Consider the following 25,173-nt stretch of genomic DNA (forward strand, 5'->3'; position numbering starts at 1 on the left):
TGTATCTTCTGCCTTTATATCAGTCACATACGTCTCTTCTTCTCCCTCTATATCTTCTGTTTTAATATCAGTCACATACGTCTCTTCTTCTCCCTCTGTATCTTCTGCCTTTATATCAGTCACATACGTCTCTTCTTCTCCCTCTATATCTTCTGTTTTAATATCAGACAGACGTTGTGTCTAAAAAACAAACAAACACTCTAATGACATTTGCATACAGTCAGATTAAACTGAGGTGAAACAGTATAATATCAGTGTATAAGACACACAGCTCCTCTACAGATCATATAGTGACAGTCACTTTGGTATATTGGAGAGACACTAAATCCCACCTACCTGATCCTCCAGTGGGATCCTGTGATTCTCCTCTGTACAATCCTGGGAATACAGAGGACGGGGACATCTCTCTGGGGTATCTCTGTTACTGGGCCCATCTGTAGGAGACACACAGTGACTGACTACAGTGTATATATGTGATTATCAGATGATGTGTGTATATAGGGGCCCCCATACCTGCTCTCCCCTGTACAATACATGACAGTCTCCTCTTACCCAGTGATGTGAGGGGCCGGTGATTCTCCATCATCACGTCCTTGTACAGACCCCTGTGTTCCTCTATATACTCCCCCTCCTGCATGGAGACATAGACAGTGACATCCTGACACCTTATAGGAACCTGACACACACAGTGATACAGTCATCACCCAGACATCCCCTGGTGTTACTGTATAATGTCCCATTCCCAGCAGTCACCTCTCCAGTCATCACCCATACATACCCTGGTGTTACTGTATAATGCCCCATTCCCAGCAGTCACCTCTCTAGTCATCACCCAGACACATCCCCTGGTGTTACTGTATAATGCCCCATTCCCAGCAGTCACCTCTCCAGTCATCACCCAGACACATCCCCCGCTGTTACTGTATAATGTCCCATTCCCAGCAGTCACCTCTCCAGTCATCACCCAGACACATCCCCTGGTGTTACTGTATAATGTCCCATTCCCAGCAGTCACCTCTCCGGTCATCACCCAGACACGTCCCCTGGTGTTACTGTATAATGCCCCATTCCCAGCAGTCCCCTCTCCAGTCATCACCCAGACACGTCCCCTGGTGTTACTGTATAATGCCCCATTCCCAGCAGTCACCTCTCCAGTCATCATCCAGACACATCCCCCAGTGTTACTGTATAATGTCCCATTCCCAGCAGTCACCTCTCCAGTCATCACCCAGACACGACCCCTGGTGTTACTGTATAATGTCCCATTCCCAGCAGCCACCTCTCCAGTCACCACCCGGACACATCCCCGGTGTTACTGTATAATGCCCCATTCCCAGCAGTCACCTCTCCAGTCAGCAGCTGAATGATCTTGTTGGTGAGTTCCAGGATCTTCTGGTCAATGTGTCATGTGTCAGTGAGTGAGGTGGAGGCACCGAGATGAGGCTCTGGGTCCTTCTTCTTCCTGACACACGGGGATGGCTGCTCGGTGTCTCACACTCACCGGATATCTTCTTCACTACTGTGTAACCTTGCGAAAATAAGATTTTACTTACCGGTAAATCTATTTCTCGTAGTCCGTAGTGGATGCTGGGGACTCCGTGAGGACCATGGGGAATAGACGGGCTCCGCAGGAGACATGGGCACTTTAAGAAAGCTTTGGATTCTGAGTACTGGCTCCTCCCTCTATGTCCCTCCTCTAGACCTCAGTTAGAGAAACTGTGCCCGGAAGAGCTGACAGTACAAGGAAAGGATTTTGGAATCCAGGGCAAGACTCATCCAGCCACACCAATCATACCGTATCACTTGTGATAAACTTACCCAGTTAACAGTATGAACAACAATAGAGCATCAGATCAACCCTGATGCAACCATAACATAACACTTATTTAAGCAATAACTATATACAAGTATTGCAGAAGAAGTCCGCACTTGGGACGGGCGCCCAGCATCCACTGCTGACTAGGAGAAATAGATTTACCGGTGAGTAAAATCTTATTTTCTCTAACGTCCTAAGTGGATGCTGGGGACTCCGTAAGGACCATGGGGATTATACCAAAGCTCCCAAACAGGCAGGAGAGTGCGGATGACTCTGCAGCACCGAATGAGCAAACTCCAGGTCCTCCTCAGCCAGGGTATCAAACCTGTAGAACTTTGCAAAAGTGTTTGAACCTGACCAAGTAGCTGCTCGGCAAAGCTGTAATGCCGAGACCCCTCGGGCAGCCGCCCAAGAAGAGCCCCCCTTCCTTGTGGAGTGGGCCTTTACTGATTTTGGATGCGGCAATCCAGCTGCAGAATGAGCCTGCTGAATCGTGTTACCGATCCAGCAAGCAATAGTTTGCTTTGAAGCAGGAGCACCCAACTTGTTGGATGCATACATGATAAACAGCGACTCAGTTTTCCTGACTCTAGCCGTTCTGGCTACATAAACCTTCAAAGCCCGGACTATATCAAGCAACTCGGAATCCTCCAAGTCACGAGTGGCCACAGGCACCACAATAGGTTGGTTTATATAAAAAGATGACACCACTTTTGGCAGGAATTGTGAACGTGTACGCAATTCCGCTCTGTCCATATGGAAAACCAGATAGGGGCTTTTATGTGACAAAGCCGCCAATTCCGACACACGCCTAGCCGAAGCCAAGGCTAATAGCATGACCACCTTCCACGTGAGATATTTTAACTCCACGGTTTTAAGTGGTTCAAACCAATGTAACTTTAGGAAACTCAACACCACGTTAAGATCCCAAGGTGCCACTGGTGGCACAAAAGGTGGCTGAATATGCAGCACTCCCTTTACAAATGTCTGAACTTCAGGCAGAGAAGCCAGTTCTTTTTTTAAAGAAAATAGACAGGGCCGAAAACTGGACCTTAATGGAACCCAATTTCAGGCCCAAGACACTCCTGACTGCAGGAAGTGAAGGAAACGGCCCAGCTGGAATTCCTCCGTGGGGGCCTTCCTAGCCTCACACCAAGCAACATATTTTCGCCATATACGGTGTTAATGTTTCGCTGTCACGTCCTTCCTAGCCTTGATCAGCGTAGGAATGACTTCATCCGGAATGCCTTTTTCTGTTAGGAGCCGGCGTTCAACCGCCATGCCGTCAAACGCAGCCGCGGTAAGTCTTGGAACAGACAGGGCCCCTGTTGCAACAAGTCCTGTCTTAGAGGCAGAGGCCAAGGGTCCTCTGTGAGCATCTCTTGCAGATCTGGATACCACGTCCTTCTTGGCCCATCCGGAACAGAGAGTATTGTTCTCACTCCACTTTTCCTTATAATTCTCAGCACCTTGGGTATGAGAGGAAGAGGAGGAAATACATAGACCGACGGGAACACCCACGGTGTCACCAGTGCGACCACAGCTATCGACTGAGGGTCTCTTGACCTGGCGCAATATCTCTGCAGCTTTTTGTTGAGGCGGGATGCCATCATGTCCACCTGTGGCAGTTCCCACCGACTTGCAATCAGCGTGAAGACTTCTTGATGAAGTCCCCACTCTCCCGCGTGGAGGTCGTGCCTGCCGAGGAAGTCTGCTTCCCAGTTGTCCACTCCCGGAATGAACACTGCTGACAGTGCGCGTACGTGATTCTCCGCCCAGCGAAGAATTCTGGTGGCTTCTACCATCGCCACCCTGCTCCTTGTGCCGCCTTGGCGGTTTACATGAGCCACTGCGGTGATATTGTCTGACTGAATCATAACCGGTTGGTCGCGAAGCAGGGACTCCGCTTGACGTAGGGCGTTGTATATGGCCCTTAGATCCAGGATATTGATGTGAAGGCAAGTCTCCTGACTTGACCACAGCCCTTGGAAATATCTTACCTGTGTGACTGCCCCCCCCCCCGGAGGTTTGCATCCGTGGTCACCAGGACCCAGTCCTGAATGCCGAAACTGCACTCTACAGCCACCACAGGAGAGAGACCCTGGCCCTGGGGGATAGGGTGATTAGCCGATGCATCTGAAGATGTGATCCGGACCACTTGTCCAGTAAGTCCCACTGGAAGGTCCTCGCATGGAACCTGCCGAAGGGAATAGCCTCTTATGATGCCACCATCCTTCCCAGGACTCGAGTGCAGTGATGCACTAACACCTGTTTCAGTTTTAATAGATTCCTGACCAGTGTCACGAGCTCCTGAGCTCCCTCTATCGGAAGATAAACCCTTTTCTGGTCTGTGTCTAGGATCATGCCTAGGAGAGGCAGATGAGCTGTAGAAACCAACTGCGACTTTGGAATATATAGACTCCAGCCGTGTTGCCGTTATACTTCCAGAGAAAGTTATACGCTGTTCAGCAACTGCTGTCTTGATCTCGCTTTTATGAGGAGATCGTCCAAGTACGTGATAATAGTGACACCTTGCTTCCGCAGAAGCACCATCATTTCCGCCATTACCTTGGTGAATATTCTCCAGGCCGTGGAGCGACCAAACGGCAACGTCTGAAATTGGTAATGACAATCCCGTACCGCAATTCTGAGGTACGCCTGATGAGGTAGATACATAGGGACCTGAAGGTATGCATTCTTTATGTCCCGAGTCACCTTTCAGGCTTACAACGACCGCTCTTAGCGATTCCATCTTGAACTTGCACCTTTTCAGGTATATGTTCAGGGATTTTAAATTCAATATGGGTCTGACCGAACCGTCTGGTTTCGGGACTACAACATGGTCAAATAATAACCCCCTCCTTGTTGAAGGAGGGGAACCTTGACCACCACCTGCTGAAGATACAATTTGTGAATTGCAGTTAACACTGTTTCCCTCTCATGGGGGGAAGCCGGCAGGGCCGTCGGTGAGGGGGCATCCTCTCAAAGTCCAGCTTGTATCCCTGAGACACAATATCTATTGCCCAGGGATCTAACAGGGAGTGAACCCACTTGTGGCTGAACTTCCGAAGGCGTGCCCCCATCAGGCCTAGCTCCGCCTGTGGAGCACCAGCGACATGCAGTGGATTTTTGTAGAGGCCGGGGAGGACTTCAGTTCCTGGCAGCTAGCTGTGTTGTGCAGCTTCTTTTCTCTTCCCCCGCCTCTGGCAAGAAAGGACGCACCTCGGACTTTCTTGTTTCTTTGTTCGGAAGGCTGCATTTGATAATGACGTGCATTCCTAGGCTGTGCAGGAATATAAGGCAAAATATCAGAATTACCAGCTATAGCTGTGGAGACCAGGTCCGAGAACCCTTCTCCACACAATCCTCAGCCTTCCATATGCCTCTTAAGTCGGCATCATCTGTCCATTGCATATTGTACAGGACACGTCAAGCAGAAATCGACATAGCTTTGACTCTAGGACCCAGTATACTCATGTCTCTATGGGCATGCTTTATATATACATCTCTCTTAAGACAGCATCTTTAATATATATATATATATATATCTCTATATACATACTAGGGTCTCAATCTCTGCTGATAAGGTACCTGTCCACGCTTCCACAGCGCTATAAACCCATGCCGACACAATCGCCGGTCTGAGTAGTATACCAGAATGTGCACGCTATCTGCAGGATCCCTGAGAATAGCTGTAACATCAGGGCTGCCTTTTGTGACACCCTAGGGGAAGATTCCCATCGTATCCTGGCCCTAGTGGGGAAAGGATATTGCCCGAGAATTCTTTGTGGGAAGCTGCAGTCTCACGTCCGGAGATTCCCGCTCTTTTTCCTCATGAGAGGAGGGAAATTACCTCAGCTTTCTTCCCCTTAGACATGTGTATCCTCGTGTCAGGGACAGATGAGTCATCAGTGATATGCAAATCATCTTTTATTACAATAAACATATATTGAATACTTTTCTGCCATTTTGGCTGTAACTTTGCATTATCGTAGTCGACACTGGAGTCAGACTCCGTGTCGATATCAGTGTCTATTATTTTGGATAGTGATCATTGAGAGACTCTGAAGGTCTCTGCGACATAGGGACAGACATGGGTAGAATTCCTGTCTTTTCTCTAATCTTTTGTGCAATAAATTCACCGTAGCACTTAATTACACATATTCAAACAGGAGTCGGCATTGTCGACGGAGACACCCTCTCACACACACATATTTGCTCCATCTCCTACTTATGGGAGCCTCTTACCTCAGACATGTCGACACACATGTACAGACAACACACACTCAGGGAATGCTCATCTGAAGACCATTCCCCCACAAGGCCCTTTGGAGAGACAGAGAGAGAGTATGCCAGCACACACCCCAGCGCTATTAACCCAGGAATAACACAGTAACTTAATGTTAACCCAGTAGCTGCTGTTTATATTGATTTTTGCACCTAATTATGTGCCCCCCTCTCTTTTTACCCTCTTCTACCGTGTAACTGCAGGGGAGAGGCTGGGGAGCTTCCTCTCAGCGGTGCTGTGGAGAAAAAACATGGTGCTGGCGAGTGCTGAGGAAGAAGCCCCGCCCCCTCAGCGGCGGGCTTCTGTCCCGCGATTTTGTGTAAATAATGGCGGGGGCTCATGCATATATACAGTGCCCAACTGTATATATGCCCACTTTGCCAGGAGGTACTCAATTGCTGCCCAGGGCGCCCCCCCCTGCGCCCTGCACCCGACAGTGACCGGAGTCTGTGGGTGTAATGTGGGAGCAATGGCGCACAGCTGCAGTGCTGTGCGCTACCTCATCTGAAGACAGGAGTCTTCTGCCGCCGATTTTGATATCTTCTTGCTTCACTCGCCGGCTTCAGTCTTCTGGCTCTGCAAGGGGGACGGCGGCGCGGCTCCGGGAATGGACGACCAAGGGTGAGTTCCTGTGTTCGATCTCTCTGGAGCTAATGGTGTCCAGTAGCCTAAGAAGCGCAACCTAACCGCAGTTAGTAGGGCTGCTTCTCTCCCCTCAGTCCCACGTAACAGAGTCTGTTGCCAGCAGAAGCTCTCTGAAAATAAAAAAACCTAACAAAATACTTTCTTATTAGCAAGCTCAGGAGACCTCACTAAAATGCACCCTGCTCTGTCCGGGCACAGATTCTAACTGAGGTCTGGAGGAGGGACATAGAGGGAGGAGCCAGTGCACACCCAGAATCCAAAGCTTTCTTAAAGTGCCCTTGTCTCCTGCGGAGCCCGTCTATTCCCCATGGTCCTTACGGAGTCCCCAGCATCCACTAGGACGTTAGAGAAATGGGGGAGACATCACTGTAAATACACCCAGATCCCCTAACCTCCCCAGTCATGTCCCTGTATGATTACAATGGATATAAGTGATGTCACTGTGACGCTCCCAGACCTCCTCACCTCCCCAGTTAAGTCCCTGTATTATTACTATAGATATGTGATGTCACTGTGACGCTTCCAGATCCCCTCACCTCCCCAGTCATGTCCCTGTATTATTACTATCGTGCCAATAGACACACTCATCCCAACCCAAACATACAGTGCACCTGTCCTGTAATGGGCACACTTACCTCTGCATTATGGTTACCTCCTTTCTACTCCGTGTACTTACTAGACATACACACCAGGGACGTGCGGTGAAGTACATTTCTCAAGAGGCACTGGCTAGTACCAGAGCCAGATTTACACACAATATATGAGCCCAAGGATTATACATAGGTGCAGCGGTATACACACGTGGGCATTACACACAGGGGCAGCGGTATACACATGTGGGCATTATACACATGTTCAGCGTTATATACATGTGGACATTATACACAGGTGCAGCGGTATACACATCTGGGCATTATACACAGAAGGAGTAGTATAAATTTGGTGAGTGCGGGTAAGGTTGGTGGAGGATGGGGGGGGGCACTGCCTCACCTACCATATAATTTTTACTTCTGACTACAGAAATGATTAGAATAATTCAAAGATGATATTTGTATGTTCTTTGTATTTTACATATACTGTATATAGTGAAAACTGTGGTGTATACGTTAGTATGACAGGAACAGCTCCGTCTCCCCGCACGTCACTGATACATAGGAACACCCAACCCCATGTGTGCGGAGCGTTCTACCCTCACTTCTGCTGTGCACACTTCTCCCACCACAACCTAACTGTGATGTGTGCGCATCCTACCCTCACTGATGTGTCTACTGGTCACCTACCCCGCACCCATGTAGCCACCTGACACGCACCCCTCCCCCATGCAGCCACCGGTCACACACTCCTCCGCCATGCAGCCACCGGTCACACACCCCTCCCCAGTCGGGAACCATGCAACGGGTCGTAGGAGAGTAAGCGGATGTCAGGTTATGGACAGGCGGTGGTAGGAGAAGCAGGAGAGGCAGATGACAGGCAAGGGTTTGTAGAAAAGGTAGGGGGGGACGGCAGGTGACGGCTGAGGGGGGGGGGCGCAGGTAATGGCCAGGTGGGGGTCGGTAGGTGATGAAAAGGAGGTGGCCGGAGAGGGAGATGTGTCAGGGTACAGCCAGGGAGTGGCAAGAGATGGGTAGGGGCTGCAAGTGAGGCAGGGTGCAAGCAGGAGAGCCAGGTGACGGGCAGGGAGGTGGTAGGAGATGCAGGTGGTGGAAGATGATGGGCAGGGGGTGTTAGAAGAGGCAGGTGGTGGCAGGCGATAGACGGGGGTGGTAGGAGAGGCAGGGAGCTGCAGGTGATTGATAGGGTACAGGGAGAGGGCGGCAGGAAACAGGGTGGGGGCGGCTGGGTACAGGACTGGGTGGTAGGATACAGACTGGGGGCGGCAGGTGGTGGCAAGAGAGGTGGGTGACAGGGTACAGGCAGCGGGTGGCAGGAGACGCGGGTGACATACAGGGAGTGGCAGATGACTTGCAGGGGATGGCATGAGAGGTGGGTGACAGACAGCGGGTGGAAGGGTACAGGCAGGGGGCGGCAGGTGATGAGCAGGGGGCATTAGGAGAATGTCAGGGGCAGCAGGTGAGGGGGCATTAGGAGAATGCCCGGGGCAGCAGGTGAGAGGGCATTAGGAGAATGTCAGGGGCAGCAGGTGAGGGGGTATTAGGAGAATGTCCGGGGCAGCAGGCGAGAGGGTATTAGGAGAATGTCCGGGGCAGCAGGCGAGAGGGCATTAGGAGAATGTCAGGGGCAGCAGGCGAGAGGGCATTAGGAGAATGTCAGGGGCAGCAGGCGAGAGGGCATTAGGAGAATATCAGGGGCAGCAGGCGAGAGGGCATTAGGAGAATGTCAGGGGCAGCAGGTGAGAGGGCATTAGGAGAATGTCAGGGGCAGCAGGTGAGGGGGTATTAGGAGAATGTCAGGGGCCGCAGGTGAGGGGGCATTAGGAGCACATCAGGGCTAGCAGGAGAGGGGTTATTAGGAGAATGTCAGGGGCAGCAAGTGAGGGGGCATTAGGAGAATATAAGGGCAGCAGGTGAGGGGGTATTAGGAGACTGTAGGGGCAGGTGAGGGGTTATTAGGAGACTGTAGGGGCAGGTGAGGGGTTATTAGGAGAATGTCAGTGGCAGGAGAGGGGGCAATAGAAGAATATAGGAACAGTAGGTGAGGGGGCATTAGGAGAGTGTCAGGGACAGGTGAGAGGGCATTAGGAGAATGAATGGGCATGTGAGGGGGCATTAGGAGAATACAGGGGCAGCAGGTGAGAGGGCATTAGGAGAATATAGGGGCAGCAGGTGAGGGGGCATTAGGAGAATATAGGGGCAGCAGGTGAGGGGGCATTAGGAGAATATAGGGGCAGCAGGTGAGGGGGCATTAGGAGAATATAGGGGCAGCAGGTGAGGGGGCATTAGGAGAATATAGGGGCAGCAGGTGAGGGGGCATTAGGAGAATATAGGCGCAGCAGGTGAGGGGGCATTAGGAGAATATAGGGGTTGGTGAGGGGGCATTAGGAAAGGTTGAGGGCAGGAGAGGGGGAGTATGTAAGTGGCAGGAGAGGGGTTATTAGGAGAATTTCAGGGGCAGCAGGTGAGGGTGTATTAGGTAAATGTCAGGGGTAGGAGTGGGGGTATTAGAATAGAGGGGCAGCAGGTGAGGGGGTATTAGGACATCAGGGGTAGCAGGTGAGGGGGCATTAGGAGAATGTCAGGGGCAGCAGGTGAGGGGCCATTAGGAGAATACAGGGGCAGCAGGTGAGGGGCCATTAGGAGAATGCAGGGGCAGCAGGTGAGGGGCCATTAGGAGAATGCAGGGGCAGCAGGTGAGGGGCCATTAGGAGAATAAAGGAGCAGGTGAGGGGGTATTAGGAGAATGTCAGGGGCAGCAAGTGAGGGGGCATTAGGAGAATGTCAGGGGCAGCAAGTGAGGAGGCATTAGGAGAATGCAGGGGCAGCAGGTGAACGGCCATTAGGGGAATACAGGGGCAGCAGGTGAGGGGCCATTAGGAGAATACAGGAGCAGCTGTGGGGGTATTAGGAGAATGTCAGGGGCAGCAAGTGAGGAGGCATTAGGAGAATGTCCGGACTAGCAGGAGAGGGGGTATTAGGAGAAGGAAAGGGCAGCAGATGAGGGGGTATTAGGAGAATGTCAGGGGTAGGTGAAGGGGCATTATGAGACTGTAGGGTCAGCAGGTGAGGGGGCATTAGGAGAGTATCAGGGACAGGTGAGGGGGCATTAGGAGAGTGTCAGGGGAAGGAGAGGGGGGATTAGGAAAGGTTGGGGGCAGGAAATGGGGTATTAGGTGAGGTTGGGGGCAGGAGAGGGGGTATTAGGAGAGGTTGGGGGCAGGAGAGGGGGTATTAGGAGAGGTTGGGGCAGGAGAGGGGGTATTAGGAGAGGTTGGGGCAGGAGAGGGGGTATTAGGAGAGGTTGGGGCAGGAGAGGGGGTATTAGGAGAGGTTGGGGCAGGAGAGGGGGTATTAGGAGAGGTTGGGGCAGGAGAGGGGGTATTAGGAGAGGTTGGGGGCAGGAAAGGGGGTATTAGGAGAGGTTGTGGGCAGGAGAGGGGGTATTAGGAGAGGTTGTCGCAGGAGAGGGGGTATTAGGTTGAGGTTGGGGGCAGGAGAGGGGGTATTAGGTTGAGGTTGTGGGCAGGAGAGGGGGTATTAGGTTGAGGTTGTGGGCAGGAGAGGGGGTATTAGGAGAGGTTGTGGGCAGGAAAGGGGGTATTAGGAGAGGTTGTGGGCAGGAGAGGGGGTATTAGGAGAGGATGGGGGCACGAGAGGGGGTATTAGGAGAGGATGGGGGCACGAGAGGGGGTATTAAGAGAGGATGGGGGCAGGAGAGGGGGTATTAGGAGAGGATGGGGGCAGGAGAGGGGGTATTAGGAGAGGATGGGGGCAGCAGGTGAGGCAGCATTAGGAGAGGATGGGGGCAGCAGGTGAGGGGGCATTAGGAGAGGATGGGGGCAGCAGGTGAGGGGGCATTAGGAGAATATAGGGGCAGCAGGTGAGGGGGCATTAGGAGAATATAGGGGCAGCAGGTGAGGGGGCATTAGGAGAATATAGGGGCAGCAGGTGAGGGGGCATTAGGAGAATATAGGGGTTGGTGAGGGAGCATTAGGAGAATATAGGGGCAGCAGGTGAGGGGGCATTAGGAGAATATAGGGGTTGGTGAGGGAGCATTAGGAGAATATAGGGGTTGGTGAGGGGGCATTAGGAAAGGTTGAGGGCAGGAGAGGGGGAGTATGTAAGTGGCAGGAGAGGGGTTATTAGGATAATTTCAGGGGCAGCAGGTGAGGGGGTATTAGGAAAATGTCAGGGGCAGGAGTGGGGGTATTAGAATAGAGGGGCAGCAGGTGAGGGGGTATTAGGACATCAGGGGTAGCAGGTGAGGGGGTATTAGGAGAATATAGGGGCAGCAGGTGAGGGGCCATTAGGAGAATGTCAGGGGCAGCAGGTGAGGGGCCATTAGGAGAATACAGGGGCAGCAGGTGAGGGTCCATTAGGAGAATGCAGGGGCAGCAGGTGAGGGGCCATTAGGAGAATACAGGAGCAGGTGAGGGGGTATTAGGAGCATGTCAGGGGCAGCAGGTGAGGGGCCATTAGGAGAATGCAAGGGCAGCAGGCGAGGGGCCATTAGGAGAATACAGGAGCAGGTGTGGGGGTATTAGGAGAATGTCAGGGGCAGCAAGTGAGGGGGCATTAGGAGAATGTCAGGGGCAGCAGGTGAGGAGGCATTAGGAGAATGCAGGGGCAGCAGGTGAACGGCCATTAGGGGAATACAGGGGCAGCAGGTGAGGGGCCATTAGGAGAATACAGGAGCAGGTGTGGGGGTATTAGGAAAATGTCAGGGGCAGCAAGTGAGGGGGCATTAGGAGAATGTCCGGACTAGCAGGAGAGGGGGTATTAGGAGAAGGAAAGGGCAGCAGATGAGGGGGTATTAGGAGAATGTCAGGGGTAGGAAAGGGGCATTATGAGACTGTAGGGTCAGCAGGTGAGGGGGCATTAGGAGAGTATCAGGGACAGGTGAGGGGGCATTAGGAGAGTGTCAGGGGAAGGGGAGGGGGGATTAGTAAAAGGTTGGGGGCAGGAAAGGGGGTATTAGGAAAGGTTGGGGGCAGGAAAGGGGGTATTAGGAGAGGATGGGGGCACGAGGGGGTATTAGGAGAGGATGGGGGCACGAGAGGGGGTATTAAGAGAGGATGGAGGCATGAGAGGGGGTATTAAGAGAGGATGGGGGCAGGAGAGGGGGTATTAGGAGAGGATGGGGGCAGGAGAGGGGGTATTAGGAGAGGATGGGGGCAGGAGAGGGGGTATTAGGAGAGGATGGGGGCAGGAGAGGGGGTATTAGGAGAGGATGGGGGCAGGAGAGGGGGTATTAGGAGAGGATGGGGGCAGCAGGTGAGGGGGCATTAGGAGAGGATGGGGGCAGCAGGTGAGGGGGCATTAGGAGAATATAGGGGCAGCAGGTGAGGGGGCATTAGGAGAATATAGGGGCAGCAGGTGAGGGGGCATTAGGAGAATATAGGGGTTGGTGAGGGGGCATTAGGAGAATATAGGGGTTGGTGAGGGGGCATTAGGAAAGGTTGAGGGCAGGAGAGGGGGAGTATGTAAGTGGCAGGAGAGGGGTTATTAGGAGAATTTCAGGGGCAGCAGGTGAGGGGTATTAGGAGAATATAGGGGTAGCAGGTGAGGGGCCATTAGGAGAATACAGGGGCAGCAGGTGAGGGGCCATTAGGAGAATACAGGGGCAGCAGGTGAGGGTCCATTAGGAGAATGCAGGGGCAGTATGTGAGGGGCCATTAGCAGAATACAGGAGCAGGTGAGGGGGTATTAGGAGCATGTCAGGGGCAGCAGGTGAGGGGCCATTAGGAGAATGCAGGGGCAGCAGGCGAGGGGCCATTAGGAGAATGCAGGGGCAGCAGGTGAGGGGCCATTAGGAGAATACAGGAGCAGGTGTGGGGGTATTAGGAGAATGTCAGGGGCAGCAGGTGAGGAGGCATTAGGAGAATGCAGGTGCAGCAGGTGAACGGCCATTAGGGGAATACAGGGGCAGCAGGTGAGGGGCCATTAGGAGAATACAGGAGCAGGTGTGGGGGTATTAGGAGAATGCCAGGGGCAGCAAGTGAGGGGGCATTAGGAGAATGTCCGGACTAGCAGGAGAGGGGGTATTAGGAGAAGGAAAGGGCAGCAGATGAGGTGGTATTAGGAGAATGTCAGAGGTAGGTGAAGAGGCAGTAGGAGACTGTAGGGTCAGCAGGTGAGGGGGCATTAGGAGAGTGTCAGGGGCAGGAAAGGGGGTATTAGGTGAGGTTGGGGGCAGGAGAGGGGGGATTAGGAGAGGTTGTGGACAGGAGAGGGGGGATTAGGAGAGGTTGTGGGCAGGAAAGGGGGGATTAGGAGAGGTTGTGGGCAGAAGAGGGGGTATTAGGAGAGGTTGTGGGCAGAAGAGGGGGTATTAGGAGAGGTTGTGGGCAGGAGAGGGGGTATTAGGAGAGGTTGTGGGCAGGAGAGGGGGTATTAGGAGAGGATGGGGGCAGTAGAGGGGGTATTAAGAGAGGATGGGGGCAGGAGAGGGGGTATTAGGAGAGGATGGGGCAGGAGAGAGGTATTAGGAGAGGATGGGGCAGGAGAGAGGTATTTAGGAGAGGATGGGGGCTGGGGAGGGGGTATTAGGAGAGGATGGGGGCTGGAGAGGGGGTATTAGGAGAGGATGGGGGCTGAAAAGGGGGTATTAGGAGAGGATGGGGGCTGAAAAGGGGGTATTAGGAGAGGATGGGGGCTGGAAAGGGGGTATTAGGAGAGGATGGGGGCTGGAAAGGGGGTATTAGGAGAGGATGGGGGTTGGAAAGGGGGTATTAGGAGAGGATGGGGGCTGGAAAGGGGGTATTAGGAGAGGATGGGGGCTGGAGAGGGGGTATTAGGAGAGGATGGGGGCTGGAGAGGGGGTATTAGGAGAGGATGGGGGCTGGAGAGGGGGTATTAGGAGAGGATGGGGGCTGGAGAGGGGGTATTAGGAGAGGATGGGGGCTGGAGAGGGGGTATTAGGAGAGGATGGGGGCTGGAGAGGGGGTATTAGGAGAGGATGGGGGCTGGAGAGGGGGTATTAGGAGGATGGGGGCAGGAGATGGGGTATTAGGAGAGGATGGGGTATTAGGAGAGGTTGGGGGCAGGAGATGGGGTATTAGGAGAGGTTGGGGGCAGGAGATGGGGTATTAGGAGAGGTTGGGGGCAGGAGATGGGGTATTAGGAGAGATTGGGGGCAGGAGATGGGGTATTAGGAGAGGTTGGGGGCAGGAGATGGGGTATTAGGAGAGGTTGGGGGCAGGAGATGGGGTATTAGGAGAGGTTGTGGGCAGGAGATGGGGTATTAGGAGAGGTTGTGGGCAGGAGAGGGGGTATTAGGTGAGATTGGGGGCAGGTGAGGGGGTATTAGGAGAGGATGTGGGCAGGAGAGGGGGTATTAGGAGAGGTTCTGGGCAGGAGAGGTTCTGGGCAGGAGATGGGGTATTAGGAGAGGTTGTGGGCAGGAGAGGGGGTATTAGGTGAGGTTGGGGGCAGGAGAGGGGGTATTAGGAGAGGATGTGGGCAGGAGAGGGGGTATTAGGAGAGGATGTGGGCAGGAGAGGGGGTATTAGGAGAGGTTCTGGGCAGGAGAGGATGGGGGCAGGTGAGGGGTTATTAGGAGAGGATGGAGACAGGAGAGGGGGTATTAGGAGAGGATGGGGCAGGAGAGGGGCTATTAGGAGAGGATGGGGCAGGAGAGGGGCTATTAGGAGAGGATGGGGCAGGAGAGGGGCTATTAGGAGAGGATGGGGCAGGAAAGGGGCTATTAGGAGAGGATGGGGGCAGGAAAGGGGCTATTAGGAGAATATAGGGGCAGCAGGTGAGGGGGCATTAGGAGAATATAGGGGCAGCAGGTGAGGGGGCATTAGGAGAATATAGGGGCAGCAGGTGAGGGGGCATTAGGAGAATATAGGGGCAGCAGGTGAGGGGGCATTAGGAGAATATAGGGGTTGGTGAGGGGGCATTAGGAGAATATAGGGGTTGGTGAGGGGGCATTTGGAAAGGTTGAGGGCAGGAGAGGGGGGAGTATGTAAGTGGCAGGAGAGGGGTTATTAGGAGAATTTCAGGGGCAGCAGGTGAGGGGTATTAGGAGAATATAGGGGCAGCAGGTGAGGGGCCATTAGGAGAATATAGGGGCAGCAGGTGAGGGGCCATTAGGAGAATACAGGGGCAGCAGGTGAGGGGCCATTAGGAGAATACAGGGGCAGCAGGTGAGGGTCCATTAGGAGAATACAGGGGCAGCAGGTGAGGGTCCATTAGGAGAATACAGGGGCAGCAGGTGAGGGGCCATTAGCAGAATACAGGAGCAGGTGAGGGGGTATTAGGAGCATGTCAGGGGCAGCAGGTGAGGGGCCATTAGGAGAATGCAGGGGCAGCAGGCGAGGGGCCATTAGGAGAATGCAGGGGCAGCAGGTGAGGGGCCATTAGGAGAATACAGGAGCAGGTGTGGGGGTATTAGGAGAATGTCAGGGGCAGCAGGTGAGGAGGCATTAGGAGAATGCAGGTGCAGCAGGTGAACGGCCATTAGGGGAATACAGGGGCAGCAGGTGAGGGGCCATTAGGAGAATACAGGAGCAGGTGTGGGGGTATTAGGAGAATGCCAGGGGCAGCAAGTGAGTGGGCATTAGGAGAATGTCCGGACTAGCAGGAGAGGGGGTATTAGGAGAAGGAAAGGGCAGCAGATGAGGGGGTATTAGGAGAATGTCAGGGGTAGGTGAAGGGGCAGTAGGAGACTGTAGGGTCAGCAGGTGAGGGGGCATTAGGAGAGTCAGGGGAAGGAGAGGGGGGATTAGGAAAGGTTGGGGGCAGGAAAGGGGGTATTAGGTGAGGTTGGGGGCAGGAGAGGGGGTATTAGGTGAGGTTGGGGGCAGGAGAGGGGGGATTAGGAGAGGTTGTGGGCAGGAGAGGGGGTATTAGGAGAGGATGGGGCAGGACAGGGGGTATTAGGAGAGGATGGGGGCAGGAGAGGGGGTATTAGGAGAGGATGGGGGCAAGAGAGGGGGTATTAGGAGAGGTTGGGGCAGGAGAGGGGGTATTAGGAGAGGTGGGGGCAGGAGAGGGGGTATTAGGAGAGGATGGGGGCAGGAGAGGGGGTATTAGGAGAGGATGGGGGCTGGAGAGGGGGTATTAGGAGAGGATGGGGGCTGGAGAGGGGGTATTAGGAGGATGGGGGCAGGAGATGGGGTATTAGGAGAGGATGGGGGCAGGAGAGGGGGTATTAGGAGAGGATGGGGCAGGAGAGGGGGTATTAGGAGAGGATGGGGCAGGACAGGGGGTATTAGGAGAGGATGGGGGCAGGAGAGGGGGTATTAGGAGAGGATGGGGGCAGGAGAGGGGGTATTAGGAGAGGATGGGGGCAGGAGAGGGGGTATTAGGAGAGGTTGGGGCAGGAGAGGGGGTATTAGGAGAGGATGGGGCAGGAGAGGGGGTATTAGGAGAGGTTGGGGCAGGAGTGGGGGTATTAGGAGAGGATGGGGGCAGGAGAGGGGGTATTAGGAGAGGTTGGGGCAGGAGAGGGGGTATTAGGAGAGGTGGGGGCAGGAGAGGGGGTATTAGGAGAGGATGGGGCAGGAGAGGGGGTATTAGGAGAGGTTGGGGCAGGAGTGGGGGTATTAGGAGAGGATGGGGGCAGGAGAGGGGGTATTAGGAGAGGTTGGGGCAGGAGAGGGGGTATTAGGAGAGGTGGGGGCAGGAGAGGGGGTATTAGGAGAGGTTGGGGCAGGAGAGGGGGTATTAGGAGAGGTGGGGGCAGGAGAGGGGGTATTAGGAGAGGATGGGGCAGGAGACAGGAGGGATGAGAGGACATTACCTGGAGGATGAGGCGGCAGGAGAGATAACACCGTGGACGGAAGAATGTGTACCGGAAGTGGGCGGGGCGGTATTTCCGTGGGCTCGTCATCCTAGCGCATGGGATTATGGGTAGTGTCTACCACGGTAACTCAGCAACCAGAAGCAGCCCCGCCCACTCACTACCCATTGGGCGCCTCTAGTCACTATCATACTCAGCCACGCCCTCTCTCATTCTCATAGGCTGCAACACTCCGTCACTCATTTACCTCCAGCCCCGCCCTCTCACTGCCCATAGGACGCATCTACTCGTCATAGAATCACACTGCCCCGCCCATTGGCTTCCGTATCTTATCACTCTCCTGCATATTCACAGAGGCCACGCCTACTCTTCCAGTCAGTCACACCCAGCCCCGCCCTCTTATAGGCCGCAATGCCCCCTCACTCAAATACCTCCAGCTCCGCCCACAGCACGGTGCCTCCCGTCACTCAGCCATCATTAGCCCCGCCTACTCTCTAGCCCCGGCTCCCTGTATACATCTTTATCAGCGCTTGCCCAGACTAAGCCAACATGGCGGCGCCCATAGGGAGCCGGGAACATGGCGCCTGCCCCGTCCTGATGCTGTGATGTGTGTATAATAATAATGGGTGATGTATGGTCACAGCTGCTGTGTTACTGACCGGGCTGCAGCCACCTAGTCTTCATATCCCAGCACACACAGTGCCAGCCATGGTGGAGAGCCAGTGTGGGACTGGGGGGTGATGGGCCCAATGGGGGGGATGTGGTCACAGGGGCCGATGGGGGGGGGGGGGGGATGTAGTGACAGGGGTGCATGGGGGGAATGTAGCTATATTGGCCCTTGTATTGGCTGTCTAGTAACAACATAGCACTGGAAGAGAGTGCCTAATGCTAAGCTTATTTATAGGAAGTGAAGCCACAGGATTGGCTAACCACTTACCCCAGTGGTACAGCATAAACTGGTCTCCAACATGGCCGCCTCCTGTGCTGCAAACACACAAGCACTGCAGCCTACCTGATTCTCAATATTCCTGGTCTCCCAGAAGTCACAAAATCCTCACTGCTGACCGCCCCGCCCCCTCCCTGCAGCCACACTAGCACCATGGTAGATGCTAGAATCAAGTGGGCTAAGGGACCTTTTCCATTTGGGGGAGGAGTTACGACACAAGGGGGAGGAGCTACGCCAGCGGGATAGTTCCTCTACTATCCACGCCACCAACTATTACCTTTAGTAATCAGGTGGCGAGCGGAGCGGAGCGAGCCACCGAGCCCGAAGCGTGGCGAGCGAACTTTTCTGGTACTCTGTTCGCCCGTAGCTCCTCCCCCTGGTGACGTGTCTCCTCCCCTAGATACGTCAGAAGGTCCCTTCAGCCACTCCGAAATAGAACCAACCCTAGCACCATGGCAGCCATACCGACAGCGGCCAGACCCCGGACTCAGCGGCAGTGAGTACTCACCTCATGACACATAGCAACCAAACCGGGGTCTAGCTTTTATCCTCTAATACAGGCATTCCCAACCACGGTCCTCAAGGCACACTAAGGGGCCCTACACATTCGGCGATGCGCCGCCAAGGTGCCCGACGGCCGACAAGCGACCCGGCGGCGGGAGGGCAGTGACCGGGGGAGTGAAGTTTCTTCAATCCCCCCGTCACCCGGCTCCGTAGACTTGCAGGCAAATATGGACGATCTCGTCCATATTGGCCTGCATGCACAGCCGACATGGCCCCAGCGATGAACGAGCACGGGGCCACGCATCGTTCATCGCTGGGGACTCCACACTGCACGATATGAACGATATCTCGTTCATTAATGAACGAGATCGTTCATATCGTGCAGTGAAATCGCCTATAACAGTCCTGGTTTTAGTGATATCCAGGCTTGAGCACAGGTGACTTAATTAGTAGCTCAGTTATTTTGATGTAACCATCTGTGCTGCAACCTGGATATCACTAAAACCTGCACTGTTGGTGTGCCTTGAGGACCGTGGGAATGCCTGCCCTAATAGGTGCTAGATAAATGGTAAGTAAAATCTGAATGGTTGCTATGGGCAACATCTCTACTTCTAAAAAGCCGTACCTTAGTAAATATACCCCTTACTCATTACTCTGACAAGGTGAGACTACTTCTCTGGCATCCTCCCATGAAGGTGCCAGTTGCAGTGAAACGCGTAACGTGAGTCACACAATACACAGCTGCTGCATATATGAAATACACTTCCATTTTACCACTAAGATCTCTAAGCAACCACTTCTTGCACCCCGGTATCTGTGGTGGACTGACACCATACCTGTGCAAACTGCAGAAGTCTGCCTCCCACCCAGGGGTCTCACAGGTGGAGGCCCGCGCGGTCAGGTGGAGGGTATGTCTTCTGATTTGGAATTCAGACGTCTGGCTGCCCAGTCATGTAATGGTTTTGATTGAAACGGTTGATTGACACTGTCTGGAATAAGCTTGTCCTTTTGCTTTGACCTGGGTCTGAAAGGACCGGAAAGCAGAGGATTTCGGTTTAGAAGTTGATGTTGAGAGCAGAAACGCTGATTTAGAAGCTACTAAGATGGACACTATTTTCTCCAATTCCATTCCAAACAGAATATCTTCAGCAAAGGGAGGGATTCCAACGTCTTCTTGGATTCTGAAGCCCTCTTCCAGGGCCGTAGCCACACTGCTCGGCTGGCTACTACTGAGGTAGCTGAAGCTTGGGAAGCTTGTAGGCCTGTACCTAAGGCCACTTATTCCAACTCGGCAGCTGCTTGCCTTATATTTGTTATATAGGATAACTGTTCTCTTGTGGCGTTCACCGAGAGACTATCCTCTAAATGCATCCACCCAGCCTGCAACAGCCTTGGCCACCCATGCTAAGGCCATAGCTGGTCTTGTAATTGCCCCCGTAAGGGAAAAATGGATTTAAGACCGGTTTCAACTTTTCTGTCTGTCAGGTCTTTCAAAGAAGACTTTTATGGAATAGGCCAGTGATGGGGAACCTTTGGCACTCCAGCTGTTGTTGAACTACACATCCCAGCATGCCTTGCTACAGTTTTGCTATTTGGTCATGCTAACACTGTAGTAGGGCATGCTGGGATGTGTAGTTCAGCAACAGCTGGAGTGCCAAAGATTCCCCATCACTGGTATAGAAATGTAGAAGTGCGCACTAGACGTGCCACATGAGCATCAACTGTGGGAGGTAGTTCCCATTAAGCACATTCTACCGGTGGAAGAGGGTAAAAAGAAGCCATTTTCTTTGGCAGTGTAAACCTCTTATTTGGTGTACCCCATGCTTCCTGCATGATTTCAGTAAGCTGATCTGATTGCGGGTATTCAGCTAAGACTGGAGTCTTAGACTTTGATGGTGGCTCCTGTTCTTCTATTGTCAATATGGACTTTACCACGTGAATCAATGCGGGCACATCCACTGAGACAATCTTCTTCACCTGAGGGGGACTCAGGAAGGGAGGAGTCAGCCTCATCTTCTGATGACATCTCACATCCTGAAAGCTGTGTAGACTGTGAGGACGGTGTCAGACGTCTGCGTGCTTTCCCTTCCACAGACTTGTCAGCCGGTAACATCTGCTGAAAGGCCGCAGAGGTCTGAGATAAATCCTGGACTGAATGTGAGGACACATCTCCCCATGGAGGCTGTGGAGGAAACCCTGTAGCTGGAGGTATAGCAGGTGTAGCCAAGTGATCCGCTATACGCGTCAAAACCTGCACAAAAGAAGCCACCCAAGGTGGTTGTTGTACTTGTGCAGGTTCTAGGCGAGAAGCAAGTTGGTCAGCTTGATTTAGTTTAGGAACATAACAATCCAAAGGTTTGAGAGGGACAGAAAAGAGATATAATACGTATATATAACAAAATAGTATTAAAGTCAGACAGCAGGACTAGCACAAGTCACAAACAATGCGATAAATGATACAACTGCAATGGGCACTTACTCAACTACTCAGCACCACAGGGGTAGGTAGGAGTCAGAGCTGTATAACCTGGCCCTTAGGAAAGGTATACAGGGAGGCTAAACCCAGCGTTCCTGAAGACATGCTGTAACAAATTTCACCCAGAGTATATTGTCGCCCAGTTATCTGCATGTGACACCCATCACTGGTATAGGAATGTAGAAGTGCGCACTAGACGTGGGCAGGACGCATAATTATATACACGGGGCAGGACGCATAATTATATACACGGGGCAGTACACATAATTATATACACGGGGCAGGACACATAGTTATATACACGGAGCAGGACACACAGTTATATACACGGGGCAGGACACATAAATATATACACGGGGCAGGACACATAATTATATACACGGGGCAGGACGCATAATTATATACACGGGGCAGGACACATAAATATATACACGGAGCAGGACACACAGTTATATACACGGGGCAGGACACATAAATATATACACGGGGCAGGACACATAATTATATACACGGGGCAGGACACATAATTATATACACGGGGCAGGACACATAATTATATACACGGGGCAGGACGCATAGTTATATACACGAGGCAGGATGCATAATTATATACACGGGGCAGGACACATAATTATATACACGGGGCAGGACGCATAATTATATACACGGGGCAGGACACATAATTATATACACGGGGCAGGACACATAATTATATACACGGGGCAGGACGCATAAATATATACACGGGGCAGGACACATATTTATATACACGGGGCAGGACACATAATTATATACACGGGGCAGGACACACAGTTATATACACGGGGCAGGACACATAGTTATATACACGGGGCAGGACACATAATTATATACTCGGGGCAGGACACATAATTATATACACGGGGCAGGACACATAATTATATACACGGGGCAGGACACATAATTATATACACGGGGCAGGACACATAATTATATACTCGGGGCAGGACACATAATTATATACACGGGGCAGGACGCATAATTATATACACGGGGCAGGACGCATAATTATATACACGGGGCAGGACGCATAATTATATACTCGGGGCAGGACGCATAATTATATACACGGGGCAGGACACATAATTATATACACGGGGCAGGACACATAATTATATACACGGGGCAGGACACATAATTATATACGACGTATAGGCCGGTTGGCACACACAGGGCAGATTTTATATATATATATATATATATATATATATATATATATATAAAATCTAGCATATGTGCAGCACTCAGGTATATGAAACTTCAAACAGCACTACTTGCAGGTATCAATGTTTACATTTTATAAAAATTGTTGTCAGGATAAACAAGAATAAACAATGTACTCACCTTATATACCTTACACATAAGAAGTTTATCGACAATGTACTAAGCATTTGGAAGGGCCAATCCAGCAGCCTGAAAGAAATCTTGGACGCACACAATGCCTCTGACAGCCCTGTCAAGCTTACATATCAAATGGAGGAAAGTAGCATTGACTTTTTGGATGTAAGGATTTCTATCAACAATGCTCTGATTAGTACCACAGTATTCTCCAAACCCACAGATAGGAATACGTTCCTGCATGCCTCCAGTTGTCATCCAAGAGGGTTAAAATTTGGACTGCCATATTCACAAATGATCAGAATTCATAGGATCCAACAATAATATCAAGATGACCGAGACACAGATCGATGATTTGATTCAATGACTGGTTATGCGAGGGTATATCAAGCAGCTGATCGAAACCAAATATAAAGTGTTACAGATGGACCGTACCAAATTACTACATAAGAGCGCTACATCAGAGGCTAAATCAAAATTTCCATGTAAGAGTGATTTAATGCCACTTCAGTAATAACAAACAGAGTGACTAAGAAAAACTGGCACGTGATTCAAACGGACAATAAGTTAGATCTACAATCTACAGACATCATGCCTTGCTACAAGCGAGCCAGGAATTTGAGGGACATCTTGGTCAAGACAGACATCTCCACTAAAAATCATCCCTATGATAATCGCCTGTTAGCTCCACTAAAAGCAGGATGCTTCAGATGCTCATGTACCACCTGTAGGCATCTCATCATAGGTGACACATTCTGTCATCCGCATTTGGGCTACAAAATTAGGATACAACATCACTTGACTTGCGAATCCACCTACGTGGTATATCGGATAGTTTGCCCCTGTGGCTTGTGTTACATAGGCAATATGATAAGAAAATTCAAGGAGAGGATGACCACTCATCGCTCTACTATTAGAGCAGCCTTAACCAATGGAACCAGCGACCAACCGGTGGCACGCCACTTTGTGGAAGCACGGCACTCGCTTGCTAGCCTCAAATATCGAATGATCGATCATGTAGCCCCCAAAATTAGGAGAGGGGACAGACATCGAGCATTGTTAAGATGTGAGACAAGATGGATCAAAAAATTGGACGTCATCACCACTCGGGGTGTGAATGAGGCCGTGTCACTAGCATGTTTTCAATAGCCTGCACTATTATGTAGCACCTGTAGCTTTAAATGTGAGATTCATTGACCCATTAGCTATCTAGTCATGAATCTGTTTTGCCAGTGTGTTTTCCCTCTACTCCACTCATTATTAGTACATATAATTATATAACCTTATCCCATGACCTTTGGTCACTATAAGGCATCTACTATAGGCTCACATAGTTATATAGCTGCATTATTGAGCCATCCCCCATATATAGTATTTATTTTCTAGCCATTTAGCTGCCGTGAGACTTTTTGTCCATAGGCATGTATATCATGTGTTATTATGTGATTTCTCTCTGCTGTCCTGTGTTACATTACTGTTATTTGTATCAGGGTCACTATCTCGGGTTTCCATGGTGACGGGTCTCCAGGATGATGAGTATAACGCATTAAGTATTTACGTCATCTCCCAGCGTCTCGGCCGTTGGGCGGGTCCTGCCAGACGGGCGCCGCTGCTGTTCACAATTGGGGGGATATAAGGTGAATACATTGTTTGTTCTTGATTATCCTGATGACAATTTTCATAAAATTGAAACGTTGATACCTGCAAGTTTTATATACCTGAGTGCCGCACATCTGCTAGATTATATATATAATATATATATATAAAATCTGCCCTGTGTGTGATGGCTGACCTATACGCCGTATATAAATAAGAATTTACTTACCGATAATTCTATTTCTCGTAGTCCGTAGTGGATGCTGGGAACTCCGTAAGGACCATGGGGAATAGCGGCTCCGCAGGAGACTGGGCACATCTAAAGAAAGCTTTAGGATCACCTGGTGTGCACTGGCTCCTCCCCCTATGACCCTCCTCCAAGCCTCAGTTAGGATACTGTGCCAGGACGAGCGTACACAATAAGGAAGGATTTTGAATCCCGGGTAAGACTCATACCAGCCACACCAATCACACTGTACAACTTGTGATCTGAACCCAGTTAACAGCATGATAATAGAGGAGCCTCTAGAAAAGATGGCTCACTACAACAATAACCCGAATTTTTTGGTAACAATAATTATGTACCAGTATTGCAGACAATCCGCACTTGGGATGGGTGCCCAGCATCCACTACGGACTACGAGAAATAGAATTATCGGTAAGTAAATTCTTATTTTCTCTGACGTCCTAGTGGATGCTGGGAACTCCGTAAGGACCATGGGGATTATACCAAAGCTCCCAAACGGGCGGGAGAGTGCGGATGACTCTGCAGCACCGAATGAGAGAACTCCAGGTCCTCCTCAGCCAGGGTATCAAATTTGTAGAATTTTACAAACGTATTTGCTCCTGACCAAGTAACTGCTCGGCAAAGTTGTAAAGCCGAGACCCCTCGGGCAGCTGCCCAAGATGAGCCCACCTTCCTTGTGGAGTGGGCATTTTAAGATTTTTGGCTGTGGCAGGCCTGCCACAGAATGTGCAAGCTGAATTGTACTACAAATCCAACGAGCAATCGTCTGCTTAGAAGCAGGAGCACCCAGTTTGTTGGGTGCATACAGGATAAACAGCGAGTCAGATTTTCTGACTCCAGCCGTCCTGGAAACATATATTTTCAGGGCCCTGACCACGTCAAGCAACTTGGAATCCTCCAAGTCCTTAGTAGCCGC

At 51.7% G+C, this 25,173-nt stretch overlaps 2 protein-coding genes and 1 long non-coding RNA gene across 3 annotated transcripts in view; 1 reads left to right on the forward strand and 2 right to left on the reverse strand.

Moving 5' to 3' along the window:
- The window catches only part of LOC134983231 (zinc finger protein 271-like), a 195,900-nt gene that overhangs the window by 97,379 nt on the left and 73,348 nt on the right, over positions 1 to 25,173 (forward strand). The window lies entirely within an intron of this gene.
- Positions 1 to 25,173, reverse strand: part of LOC134983230 (oocyte zinc finger protein XlCOF6-like) — a 74,350-nt gene that overhangs the window by 13,908 nt on the left and 35,269 nt on the right. The gene's annotated exons all lie outside the window — the stretch shown is intronic.
- Positions 570 to 17,385, reverse strand: LOC134983232 (uncharacterized). Its single transcript, XR_010191613.1, has 3 exons — positions 17,112 to 17,385; positions 1,345 to 1,528; positions 570 to 631 (listed from the first exon to the last, which is right to left on the reverse strand). It is a non-coding gene; the product is annotated as an uncharacterized LOC134983232 (long non-coding RNA).

Source organism: Pseudophryne corroboree, assembly GCF_028390025.1.
Source record: "Pseudophryne corroboree isolate aPseCor3 chromosome 3 unlocalized genomic scaffold, aPseCor3.hap2 SUPER_3_unloc_10, whole genome shotgun sequence".
Lineage (NCBI taxonomy): Eukaryota > Metazoa > Chordata > Amphibia > Anura > Myobatrachidae > Pseudophryne > Pseudophryne corroboree.